Consider the following 14,547-nt stretch of genomic DNA (forward strand, 5'->3'; position numbering starts at 1 on the left):
TGTGACTTCAAAACTATAAGCTTCTTGATAACAAACACCTTTCTCAGAAAAGCTCAGATTAAGAGGTGTGGTGCTGGCAGCCAGGATTGTTATCAGCTTTGTGTGATCCTCAGCAATACAGCCACGCTACAAATGAATTCGCATACCAGAGATATTTGGGGCCAAATAAAGCAAAACTGCTCCTTATTCCTGAGCTGTAGCATGGCTCAAAACCATCCCTCTGTCATCTGTCCATGAAGCATTCCTCTATTTATTGGTCCATCTCCAATATGAACAACTCGTGAAAGTTTTGGGGTAAAAACTCCGCAAAGATGAATTTAAGTCAGAACCAATATTTATTCCAAGATTGTTCCTCAGTCCATTTCATCTACTCCCCAGCTCTCCACAATAAATCACTTGGGCTCCCCATATACCGCAGCACATCAGATCTCAACAGCATAGATCAGCAAACACAGCTGCATTTATGAGAAAGAGAAACTAATAAATGAAAAATTATGAGTGGAAATTGAATCTGCTAGACAAATGCTCAGCAATAGATTAACATATGCTGCATTTGCAAAAAAAAATAATACTTTAACTCCAGCTTATATTAAATATTGAGATCATTGAGTTTTCCTCAATGTTCTGCATGTCTTGATATATTGTAAGCAGCATATTTTGTTGGTTGCATATATCCATATCTCTCTAATAACTTTCAAACTCCTGGACTCCTGTCATTTGGACTTATATTTGAAGAGACACTTGAGACCTATAAAAGAAGGGAAAAGAACCCAAAACCCAATACTAAAAGCAATGTGCTTTCACTGCTTTTGTCAGTGGAAATTTTCTTTGGAGCTGTATAATTGAAAAGCAAGGCAGTAGCACAAAATATTACATGAGATGAGGAACATTTCAGTGACAGCCTTGCAGCCCACAAATCAAAACATAATGCATTGTTTATCACAGATAATTTCAGGCTTTCCATCCCATTTTAATCTTTTTGTTAGCTTTTAAACAGACTCTCTGTCCCAATTTTAGAGACAGGAATAAGAAAAAAAACCATTTGCATTCTCTTCTGAAGAATATTCATTATTGAGGGTAACAGTGAATAAACTGCAGAATATACTGCCCTGCTCATGGTAGCTACCCTTTGCATGATAAGATACAAGCCAGTGAACCATCACAACACATTTTCTTTATTTAACTTTTAGGAAGCTGTAAGCTTCTCTGTTTCTATTCCTTGGCTTTGAATTCATTCTCTGCCTTATTTTAATATTTTCTAAATTTAAAAAAAAAAAAACCTCACTAAAGCCAAACCTTTTTCATGCAGATGAGGATGCCAGGAAATAATTCAGTAGCAGATTTATCCCTGAGAACAGAAACACATTTAAAAAGTCATATCTCCATTTTTAATCATTTTTACAGCCTAAGAGGGAGCATTTTCTAGTGAGGTATTTTTCCTCCAGCCTGGAGCCACAGTCTGTGTAACATCTGAGGCGCTGAAAAATCCACGAGAAGGTCAAAAACGTAATTCTGACACCAGTTTTAATCCAGCATAGTTCAGCCAAAGTCATTCAAGGGAGAAAAAACCAAAACAACTTAGTGGTCTATAGGTAAAGAGAAGTTTAGCCCACCCCTGTGTTACCAGGACATCAATGCTGATGACCATTCTCATTTTCCTTACACATCTATCCATAGCCTGAGAATCTGCACATGAGTGACACCACTCTCCTCATGAAGTCAGCAGAGCTCTTAACGCTCACCCGCTGCTGAATTAAAGCTCACTGCCTACCCCTCACTGATATCAGCCCCTCTCCTCAGGTGACCCCCTCTGACCTCAGTGCCCATGTTGAACAAAACCCCAGCTCCCCTCCAGCGAGACACCCCTGTGCTGGCTCAGTCACACCCTGCAGGGACAGGGGCCAGCTAGCACAGGAAAACCTGGGCAAAGCCAGCTCAGTTTGCTGACACCACTCAGGTGTTGCTCACAGCAGGCACCTCCTCTAACAAGATTTGCAGTGCATTTTTTAGAAGAACATTTGGTTAAATTAGTATCTGCAAACTACAGTGCCACACATGCATAATGCAGTGTGGCAGCTCTGAAGATTTAGGGAGGCTGTACAGAGAAGCATCCACAGTGATAAATGAAAAATACAGGTTTTCAAAATACAAACTTTAGGTCTCAAGACACTTGTTACTTGCTCAGAGAATGAATGGAAAGCCACCAGAAATCAGAATAGGTGTTCTCATTAGGCTGTTCATACTTTCTTACTCTATTCTGCACTGTCAGCCAACCAGATCTCTGTGGTTGGGCTAAAATTATTGCTGTCCCAAATCCAGTCAGTGGGAGAAAGCCAAGCAGCCATCAAAACCTGGAACAAATCTTAACTTGGTCAAGGTGTAGGGATGTTTGAAGGACAGCCCAGAAGGTGATAAAGGACATTAAGTGTCCCAGTCACTGATGTGACACTAAGGACAGTGCAAGGTCTAAAGAAGTAAATTGTAATGCAGTCATGGTCTCTAAAAAATTTCAGAAGTGGGAGGATTGAACTCACACCGTTGTACTTCAAAGGCATGAATCTCCTGCTGCTGAAATGGAGAAGGGACAGTCCTGCAGCTCTTTCTAATACCTGATGTAGCAAATTTTTCAAACAGAAAAGCAAAGAAAAGAGCAATGCAGGAACACAACTGGGTTTGAAGACACAGATGAACAGATTTCAATATTAATCAAGTTAAAGTAGAGGTTGTTATTAGAGACTAGCCTTCAAGTTGCTTCTGTTCACATATTTAATAATTTAGGTATTTTTACACATTTTCTGTACAGAAAAAAAAAAAGAAAAATTTATTTTAGATTTCTGAACTATGCTGTGTCCTACTTCACTATTTCCACGGAGCTCCAGAGTGAAGCTGTCTGCTCAAAATGCCGAGCAGGCATTTTGGCAATGAAGACCAATAAAAATGCACTAGGAGGAATTCTGCCTTGGTAACTCATAGAGGTGATGTGCTTCTAACTTGCATCCTGCTGTCCAGGAGCCCCAGGGAACAGCCCTGCCATGGTGGCACCACAACACAGGCCCCTCTCCATAGCCCTTTCCCCAAATCTCCCTCTCTGCATCACACAGGTGAATACTGTTCCCTCCCACCAGCACTCTCATCCAGCTGACAATTCCCAAAAGAGGAGCATTTGAATGATCAACCAGCCATTTGCACAGCTGAAACAGCAATAAGTCAATACCAGGGTCAGAAACAACCCTTCCAAGTTCTTTTTTGTGATATTGCTTGCAAACATTTCTACTGGCTCTAGCAGAATGAGGTTGGAAGTCATGAGTGAGCAGAGCAATTCCCACTGCAGTTGGATAAACCCTCCCTTCCCAATCTGTTACAGCTGTAACAGGATAGACATGGAGAAATAGAGTTGATCAAGGTGGAATAATATTTAGAGCAGAATGTCAGGTTCAGCCACAAATAGATTCACTTGTGGAAGCAGCTGCTACACCCATTAGAATCTTTTAATAAACTGTTATGAAGATTGACACCTTGGAAGTAGTTGAGTATTCAGTATTTTTAGGTAATTACTGCAGCAATAACATCAGACGTGCTCATTTTCAGAGTGAGGAATTATCTGTAGCTCCCATTGCTGTGCTCCTTTAATAATCCATAACAGTTTGACACCAATGATTATTACTCCAGCTTTCCAAGTTTCCAAACAAACTAATAGGAGCAAAATAAACTGTTTACAGTCCAGGGGAAATCCCATGAGCTGGTTAGATGGGGCCTCTTGGGGAAAGCACACAGAAATTATGATGCCAAGGCACTGAAAAACAGCAAAAAATCCACAAGTAAAGCAAATACCTCTAAGTCAAAATTCTGTGTAGAAGGAATAGTACAGCAGTAACAGCAGCCATAAGAAAATGATGTCTCATTAAAAGGCATGCTGCCACGTTTGTCAGCACACTCAGTGGCTGTGATGGGGCAGGGAGGTTCTCACAGTCAGTGCTCAGGGGCCACCACCCAAACCAGGCTCCCACCTTCTCTCTTCCCCTCAAACCTGAGCTCAGACTTGCTCCCCAAGGCCTTTGAAGGGCACAGGCTCATCCTGGATGTCCAATCACCTGCATTTGCCAAGTGAGACATCAGGAATTCTCCTGGATCCACGCTCGTTCCACGTTCACACAGCACATCTCCACAACTGCACACAGAACCAGACTCAGGCTCATGTTGCTTCCAGGTAACATTTCACCTGCTAATTGCAAAAAATACAAACCCAAAACTTCCCACAGGAACACTGGTTACTTTTCCTATGAGCTGCCCAGTTAAACCACAAAGGTTTCTGTGAGGTAGTATTGACAGGATCTCAACATGCAGATGGGTTTTCTCAGCACAGGAAAGCTCCACTGTGCTGCCATCATATAGCAGAAGTTCCATACCGTTGTCTCCTTATCACAAAAGTTTCATACCTTCTTGGTGTTTTCTCATGGGCAGCTCCTCAGAGCACTGACTCTTTCTCCCTCTCAAAGCAGCCAGCTGACCCCAATTCCCACCTTAACCACCCAACCCACTCTGTTATAGCACTCTTCTTCTCACTGGTCACAGCTGTGGCCTGTTAAAGTCAGGCCTGTTCCTAATCTTTGGTAATTGGCCCAGCTGCAACTCCTTAGGGGCACTATCTTTATTTTCTTATATTCTATCCTACATCACCGCGCTCCTCCTGCAGATGAAGAGTGCCTATCCTGAAGCTCATTTTAAGAGCGGAGTGACCAGGCCAGATTTCAGTGCTTCCCCCTCCTGCCCAGTGTCACCACTCCAAAATTCAGCAGTGTCCTTGATCCACCCAGTGCCAGTGGGCTGGAATGACATCCTTCAGGCCCTGACAGGTTGAGAGCACCTGCACTCAAAGAAACTGCTCTGCCATCCTAAAAGAAATTCTGAGAATCAAAAATTAAATTAAAATAAATACACATCAATTAGACAAGAAGACCAAAGCCTAGAAAATGTTACTGAGTTAAAAAAAAAGATTGAAGCAATAAAGGTTAAAACAAAATGGTCTTATTGATAAAAAATGCTTCAGTCGCTTTAAAACTACCTCAGAGTGGCTTTGGCCTTATCACTTTCAGTAAATCTGGAGGGTTGTTTTGTACTTTAACTTAAATGTCAAGTTATAAATGCACTTTGAACTGAAAATACATTTTAAAAAAACCTTTTCAAAAGGGGATATTCACTAAAACTCACCGTTTTCCCATAAACAGGCTTGGCTTTGACAGAAAAATGTCAGCATAAAACATACCCACCCAGACCATGCCCATACCATACCATACCTATCAGGCCATTCTGAGCTGTGTGGTCCCTAATGAGAGGATACTCCTAATCTGAAAGCATCTCTCAGTGCCCCACCACCCAGGCAGCTTTTCTCCACAGCCTGGCACAGCTGATGTTGTCCCATCAGGATTTTTAGCTGCTGCCTCGCTCTGCCCTCCAAGCAGAGGTGCTCCTCAGGAAAGCTGAATCCTTCCCCTCAAAGACAGGGATATTGTTGCTTGGATGGATAGATGCAGTTAGATTAACCCCCACTTTGTCTTCATTTGCTCCCAGCACGGCAAAGACAGAAATATCTGGCCCATGCACAGCCTCTGCCCAACCCCATTAACATGTGGTTACAAGAGCCGCCAAAGGAGAGATTAACAGCTCCTCATTTATTTTAAAGTGTTTCCTGGTTTGTTTTTGAAATGCACCATCTGTGCTTGCACCACGATGTGTTAATGAAACCTGGCTCTTTGTTCTTTTAGGGCACAAAAGTGATTTTAAGTGCCCCGGTAGGCAGGAACCTGAACCAGCTGTGACTGTAAGCAGCTGTGGTAATGGCACATCCACCTTTCCACCTGGAAAACTCATCCCCACAGCTGCCAGGAGCTCTCTGAAGAAGGTTGTGAAAAAGCCACCAGCAACATCCAGCCTCCTTCACAATTCAGACAAAATGAGATGAAATGAGGCCAAGGAGATTTTAGCAGCGATATATTCCAAGTAACGATGGGATTCAAACAGCTGGAATTGAGGCACACTCTCACAGATGGTTCTGTGTTTGCTTTTGTTGTGGTTTAGCCAGTAGACTTTGGGATAACTGTGTCTTCAGGATCCCAAGGCTCTAATAAAGTTGCATTTGCCATCAGCTCTATTTTTATTTGCATTGCTACAGGAGGTACCTTGGCATCTGCAAGACAAGACAGAAAGGCTGACAAAGTGGATCAAAGTGTGGATTAGGGCACAAGTTGACTCTTCAGATAAATAGACAAAACCTGCAACTAAACTGTGCTTCGAAGAGGAATTTTAAATGTTATTAAATCTGTTTGGTGCTCTCTGACTGTGTATGCAAGACAGACACCCAAGACTTTTATCCTGCTTAAGCAAGCAGTAAAGGTAGTTAAATTCCATAGCAATTCTCTCAGACCAAAGCACATTTCCACAGCAGATAACTCAGATTATGCTAACAAAGCAATGGATTTCCTTTTTTCCCTCAGATGGTAATGCTGTTAAAAACATAAAGCCAAGTGACAGTGTTCTGGCTAGAAAAAGCCCACTGGTTTTCTGCAAAAATTACTCTTATTAAATAGCAATATCTCTGTCTGCTCAGAATTTCCATCATCGGGGGGAGACAGAGAAGGAAGGAGAGGAGGAGGAGGAAATGAGAGTGGGACAGAGGTGTTACTCCTGCCTTTGAAGACATTGTTCCATTTGGTAAAAGTGACCCAGCTGTGTTTCTAGAGATTAAAATCTGAGCCTAATATCAATATCAAGTCTGCCCTTTCCTGAGGAACATCACCACAGATTTCAACTGGTGAAGTAGTACCAGTTATCATGGGAGAAAAATCAGAATGTTTCATGTCCAGACCAAAAATTAGGTAAACTCTGGAAAAGCAACAGCAAACCCTGAAAACACAAAGCTTTATTCCATATTAAATATAAAACAAACCTACTAAAAACAGGGAAGTTTAAAAAAAGTTTGAATTATGCCTGAAGAGACCTTGGCCATATGTGGTGCCATATTCAGAAATTTCTTTCTAGGCTGCTGTGCCACTGTTCCATTTGTTAAATTATTTTATGTTAGTGAGAATGATTAGGTTTCTTGTGCAGTTATTGGGGCCCGAAAGGCACCTTTATTTACCTCATTTATCATATATAGCAGCATTCAGCTGAAGTCTAGAGGTAAACAATCTTAAATAGCAATATTCTTGCTAGAATGCAGTCATCTTGACCACAGGAGCTTTGGAAAAATGCAGATTTAAACTGTTCACATTACTGTTTTATCTGCATTTCAGTCTGAATCACTAACTTATCATCAAGCTCAGCAATAAAGAAACATGGAGAGAAGATATTAAATATTTATGCCTACAGTACTTTACACGTTTTCGTTGAAATATTAATTGTAAAACAAAAGCACAACTGTTCCAGCTACTAGGAGCAGTAAAGGCAATACTTAAAGCCAAATAACAGTGCCATAGCCAATTAAGTTTGGTGTGCTAAAAGAATTGTTAGCTCAAATTTAAATTTGTCAAGGGAAGTACTTTGAAAATATATATTCAAAATATTTGTCGGTCTCTTTGCAATCGGCACCTGCTAGAACTCTTAAATCGCTTGCATGGTACAGGATAAACATAAACTAGGGAAATATTTCCCTGCCCTGGCTCCCCAGGTTATGCAGAGTTTCTGTCCCAGGATTTCCTGCAGCTCTGCAGGCTCACACCAGGACTGACAGGTCAGCCAGGGGCTGCAGAGCCTGCCCTGGCCTCGATGGTCACAGCAAAGCAGGAGCCACTTCATGCCAGCCACAGGCAGCCTTTCCTCCTGCCATTTTCCTAAAAGGGGGTCTGTTCAATCAGAGAGTGTCTTTTACAGATATTCATTTTATTTTTCACAAGAAATAAAAGCTTACTGCAATCTGAAAGAAATAAAATGTGGTCTTTGCTGAAAGAGCTTACAATAAAAGGCTTGTGGGTGAGGAGGGGAGAAAGCCAGCTAAAATGGGCTGAAGAGAAAAATCAAAGACTCGTTGGGATAAATGAAGAGAATCTTCTCCTTCAGAGATTAAATTATGAATTATCCTGGAGAAAGCCCTGTGTTTACCTCAAACATGTTCAGTGCCTTAACAAGGGCCACCATCGGTGCTGCCTTAAAACAGCGCAGCACACACGGAGCTGCTCAGCTTATTGCATTACAGAGGATTTTAAATACTGCTGCTCCTCAAAGGCAGTGATATGGGGTCAAGAACATAATACCCATTGCAGAGAAATCTAATTCCAAAGCTGGAAAAGTCTCTTCCCACCCCAAAATGGCTTTAGGTATTGAAATGAATCCTGTATTACAGCTAAGCTTTGGTCAAAGCAGAAATTCTGACAGATTTATTACTACCTTATCAAGTGACTTCATGGCTTCAAAAAAATACATATATTCTTCTAAAATCCATTTATCTAGGCAGAATTTAATAGTTGCAAGAAGTATGCTCATTTAATTGAAATTTGCTCCAAGCATGTTACTCTAGGGCTCTCTCCATCTGCAGCACCCCACCAAGGCGAGCGTCCTTTTATTCCTGCTGTCTATCTTCCACATTCAGAGGCCCACTTAAAATCATGCTAAGGCACTTTCCTTTATGCCTTTGCATTCTCAGAAAATTGCTTTTTAACTTGGGTCAGCTTCAATTTTAACTTTATTTTTTAGGAAATGTTTTTTAATCTGCAGCAGCTCAGCATTTATATACCTCATTTTACAGTGCTGCTCTGGAAGAAATGAAGGAAGTGGCCGGGGCCTCATCACCCCAAAGCAGTGCACTGTGTTCATCAAATGTGCTGTGAGGCTCTGGGGGAGACAGGAAAACAGGCTGTAATTGTGGCTCAGGCCCTCCCTGGCCTCCAGCAGGAGGTGAAATCCCTGCTGGGTGGTGCTGGGTGTCAGGACGCGCTCTGTGTTCACGGCCCCTTTGGACCATTACTGTCTCAAAGCATTGCACTTCTCAAACTTGCTGATTAATGAAAAATCCTAAAAGCCCTTCCAAGAGCTAAGGACAGCCCTGGAGAAGGGTAAGCAGAAATTATCACTCAGCTAAAAGCTTTCAGTTGCATTAGTAGCCATCTGGGAGGCGCTCAGTGCAGGATGCCCTGGAGCCCAGGTGAGCTGCAGCCCCTGGGCAGCTGTGCAGGGTCCCCCCCCGGCCACAGGTGAGGTGACACCTGGCTCTGGGAACACTCACAGCACAGAGGGAGAAGCATCTGGCAGAAGGAAAACCAGGGACAGAGTGGATCTAAATTAGAAACTAGGAAGATGCTCTGGACTGTGAAGCTGGGGTCACCCCATCCCTGGAAGTGTCCAAGGCCAGGCTGGAGGGGCTCTGAGCAGCCTGGCCTGGTGGAAGGTGTCCCTGCCCATGGCAGGGGGTGGCACCAGGGGATCTTCAAGGTCCCTTCCAACCCAAACCATTCTATGATTCTGTGATATTAAGAAATCAGTGTTCCATATAATTGAGACTAAACATTAAACAAATCTTTGACTAAATGCATATTAGAAAAGAAACTCCTAACCAATTAATGGATGTAAGCTACACACTGAGCTTCTAAAAGTTAATTTCAAATACATATTCTACTGGGTTTGGTTCCCATAATAAATTCTTAGTGTAGAGGAGTTGATGCTTCATATTTCCTTTAGTCCACTTCCAATCACAATGCCAAGTGCACTTATCTGAAGGACATTATTTTAATGAAGTCATTTGTGCCCTTAAAAATTAATATGTCAGAGCAGTTAAAGTCTAGTGACTGTAACCAAACCAAATAATGTATAATGGGGAAATGCAGTGAGAAAAAAATACAGCCTGAAATCAAGGTTAAAGTAGTTAACCTTAGGAAAAGGAGAGAAAAGAAAAGCCAACAGCAATTATATGTCCCCTTGACACACCATAAAGAATACCATTACATTGTCACCACCCTACAGCATATAGTTGTGAATTGAGATTATTAACCATCACTGTACTGTACACTGAAGTCACCATGAAATTTATCTTCATTTGAGAAGATAAAAACAATATTCTTGTGGTGTAGAGACACTTGATCTCAGAGAAACCCCTTTAGCAGCACAGTACCAGAGTTTTTCAGACTATTCCATGACTAGAACAGTCCCTTTTGCTGTAAAGAGTTTTGTGCAAGCCAAATACATTGCAAAAATATGATGCAACATTCACTCTTCCAGTTCTTTAAGCCAAGCCATACAGAAACTGCTATTTAATTCCATCAGTTCAGGAAAATTCTTCCCTCATTTTTGCATAAAGCCATGACAGACTGTTTTGGCAGCAGCTCCTTAAATTAGACCAGCTCCAACTCAGGGCTTCCTGTCTTTAAATAATCCAGCTTTTTCCACATTCAGGTGAAAGTGAACCATGTATCATCTGAAATGCCAACTATATACAAGAATACAAAGTGCACCTGTTGATGTGCTACTATTTCATCACTTTTCTTCCCAGGACGTTTTCTTGAGTGAATCTGTCATTCCCATGAGCAGTGACAGAGCTGGTCCCTGTGGAAGGACAGGAAATGTTCACAGACAGAGCTGAGGCTCCTTCCTCCAGCATTCCAGCAGATGTGCCTCCCACAAATGCACTGCCCTTTGGGTGGTGGAAGGGGATTCCTAGCTAAGCATACAGGAAGTTTAAACACATGAAGAGTTAATCCTCTGTCCAAATTTCCTGATACCCAAGACCCCCCTCCTCACTTTTAACAAATGGACAGTATGCTTCTGTCCTGCAGAGACCATGCCCACTGAACTCAGCAATCCAACACCACAGCAGCTCCCTTAAACTCCCACTCACACAGGGGTTTTCTTCATTATCAGCTGCAAACATTTCCAGACAAGAAAAGCACAATCACATTTGCAGAACCCATCACAGATATTTATGTGTTCTTCTTCTTGGCCCGTGGAATTTACTGGTTTGATAAACTCCCTTCCCCTTTTAACACATCTTCGCAGTCTCCAAGGTGCACCTCCAACTAGATTAATGTACCTCCAGAACATTCATAAGGTAAAGAAATGTAATTTAATTTGTGATTGCATAAACCAGTCACGGAAGCCTCCCAAGAAGCCTGAGTTTTCATTTCTTTCATAGTAGACATTTAATTATATGATAATTACTTACAGCTTGCAGCTCAGCTTCTACTTTTATGAAATATAAATTGCTCTTCACTCAAAAGTGCAGGATGAGCATTTAAAAGGCTTCATTAAGTAGGTTTTAAGATTTTTTTGATGACTTTCTTTAAGCTGTGGAAGGGAAAGCAGATGTACCTGTAAACTGAAACTTGCTTCACAGAAGAACAAAGTAGAATTGCTAATGTAATACCAGGATGGATGAGCCTTTACAAGAAAAAGATATTAACTTTTAACAAACACATTTTTTTAAATAACAAACAAAATATTTCTGTCAAGCTGCATGATAAAAGGGACCAGAAGGGAATAAGCAGCATTGCCAGATCCCAGACATGAACAACAAGGCTCTTTATTCTAAATTTCCAGAGCTTGGAAACCTGAGGTTGTGTCAGACTCACACCATTATTAAAGCAGCCCGACTGAAAACCCACCAACTCATTTGTGGCTTCCTAAAAGCCTAGAAAACAGGAATTACGAAAGCAGAAAGTGGAAGACAAAAAGAATACCTTCACATGAATTTACGTATTGTAATTCTGTGACTGTTTTGACCTTGATTTGGGTTTTAGACCATGAGGAGACGGCGGTGCTGGCACTTCTGCCCTCTCACAGTGCTACAGGAACAGACCTGGGAACAGGCAAAATAACCAAAGGCTGAGGTCCTGTGCAGGTGTCACTGCAGCTACGTGTTGGCCACAGAAATACCTCACAGTGGAGGCAGAAAGATGCTGTTTGCTGCAAACCCTGCAGGAAACGCGCCCCAGGCAGGCAGCGTGTTCCACCACAGGGCTGCGGCTCCTCCCTCCAGCAGGAGAGGTGAGCTGGGGAAGTGCTGAGCTGGGAACTCCACCTTTGGAGACTCCAACAGGTAAGTTATTCTGATTTTAGATTAGCAGTTGGGTATGCCCATACTGTTAGTCATATCTGGATTCATTAAACATGAATATACAAAATGAGACAATGAACTGGCACACACAACCTGCCTGTAAATTCTGCTTGGCAGCTTTTGTCTGCCACCCTCCAAGTCAGTATCCCAGAAGAGAAATTCTCTCTGAACAAGAGGAACACAAAATTTGAGATTTGCCTAGAGCAGTGCACTGTTAAGGAAATGAAGCAGATCTAAAAAACACAGACTGAAAGGCTCAGTTAAACTGCATTTAGTCTTTGCATGGACACTCTCACTCAGAATTAAAAGTACACCTGATTCAAGTGAGGCTTATTAATTCCCAAGGGAAAACAAGGCTTAGTATGATTTTTTGTTACTTAAATTCTGAAGTAACAAGTCTACTAAGAATTTGATAATTTGGTTTAAAAGGTACTTGGGAAGAATTTTCCTAAGGGCTCCCATCCAGAGCAGCATTTGCAGACTGCAGTGTCTTTTCAGACACTTTACAGACACTGCAGCACTGAGCACTCACATCACCCCAGAGCCACCTCTCTGCAGCTAATTAATTCAGTTTATGTTTTTTTCTTTCTTCTGGAGATGACACACCCCAAAGAGACACTTTTAATTGTGGCCATGGGCAGCAGTCCCCCAGCCCCTGGTCCTCACACAGAGGCTGTGAACAGGGCTCCTAACACCCAAATAGCTGGAGTCAGCCACGGTCCAGGGAAAATAAAGAGCCAACACCCTACAGCAAGCTGTGCCTTGGCTGAAATGGGCAGAAAAGTTCATCTTTATTTTATATAGTTTACAAAAGGGCAGGAAATGCCACGCCATTTCATTCTGAATAGCTTCTTCCATTATCTACTGCAGCACGTAGCACTTAGCAGCTAAATAACAGCAAAGGGAGGAAATTAAGAAGCATAGAGGAGCAAAAGGAGTTGTATTTCCAACTGAGACATGGAGAGAATTGAGAGAGGGTGAAAGGCTGCATTGTGTAGGACTGACCATATCTCTGTACCCTGACTCAAACCAGCACAGCCTGCTGGGGTCAGCCTCTCAAATACCCTCATATTGATCAGTAATGTCTCAACCTGTAGAAATCAGCTTAATGCTGAAACAAAAGCTACCTGGCAGCACATAAAAAATTTAAAAGCATTTTTTGAGCACAGGTGCTCAAAGAAGTTGTGCCTGTGTGCTGCCCAGCATAGAAGAGTCTCTCCCAAAGGGAAAAGGATGCTTAGAGCTCCTGTGAGTCCTGACAGGCTTTTGGCCACACACTTTGCCTTGAAAGGGGGCAATATTTTTACAGCTGCTTTTCTGAAACTTATCTCATGTCCAGAGAGGGAAGAGGAGGGTCAGGGCACAGGGAGAGATCACTGCCTTCTCTGTCCTGGCCTCTCTGTACAACACCTATTGCCATACTACACCAGGAGGATCATTCAGTGAAATGGTTTGAAGGCAGTCAGGAGTACACCTGATGACACAGTCCCATAAAAACAAAAGGTTTCTCCTTAAAGTTCCATTAAATCTGGCTGAAATTTTGCATCTGCAACAACTGCACAATTAAGACTGCTAGAGATAAAGTTGTAATTTAAACCTATAATTAAAACAAAACTTCTAAAGAGCAATCTTTTATTCTTTCCAATCTGTTCTTTTAACATTTTATCAGTTTAAGGCACTTTTAAAGCCCACAGCAAGATATAACACCACACTTTTCCCAGAAAGTGAAGTAGCAGAAAACATCTCAGAAAACATCTGCCATCAGGCAGGTGCACTTTGTGCTCCAATGAAGAATGCCCCATTTTTCATAGTTGGATACTGCTGGGGAACCTCATTAGAAACCAAATTACTACCTGCATCAGGTTTACACTAATGTATTGACATCTACAGCACTTGTTAAATGAACCGCAAATCCAATACACTAAAGTCATTTTCAACTGAATCAAATCAGGTTTCAGTCAAAAGAATTACAATTGTCATATGCTTAAAGCTTGGCACTTTCCTGGTGTCTCCAGCTAGATCATTTCAGACACAGAGAGAAAATTGTGAACCTATGAAAGAGCACAAGCTAAATTGGACGCACTGCAAGCATACCAAACACGGGGTGAGGAGTTTGAGGATGCTAATTGACTCTAATTGACTGCTTGGTAAAGCTACCCAGGCATCCACAGGCACACTCCTCACTAATCTGTTTTCAAGAGATGCTATTTTCTTTTTCTTAGTTAATTTATACTTTCTTATTTTAAAGCACATTGTTTGCATTTGAGAGAATCTTTTCATTTTAAATTTCACCTCCTGGTGCCCCTGTGAAGTCGTGGCTTTGTGGGGCTGTGGACACACCTAGGGACCAGGCAGCAGCACTGTGCACAGCCCTCCCCAAAGTTCTTTCAGCGGGATGAAAAATGCCTTCCAGGCCTTGGGAAGCAAATTCACACTCGTGTGCTGTCTCTTCCCCTCGCAGCCACCACTGGTCTTCTTTTAATACTGATCTAAAAATCCTTGACCCACATGTG

This window comes from Pyrgilauda ruficollis, unplaced genomic scaffold, assembly GCF_017590135.1.
Source record: "Pyrgilauda ruficollis isolate IOZ18807 unplaced genomic scaffold, ASM1759013v1 scaffold7, whole genome shotgun sequence".
NCBI lineage: Eukaryota > Metazoa > Chordata > Aves > Passeriformes > Passeridae > Pyrgilauda > Pyrgilauda ruficollis.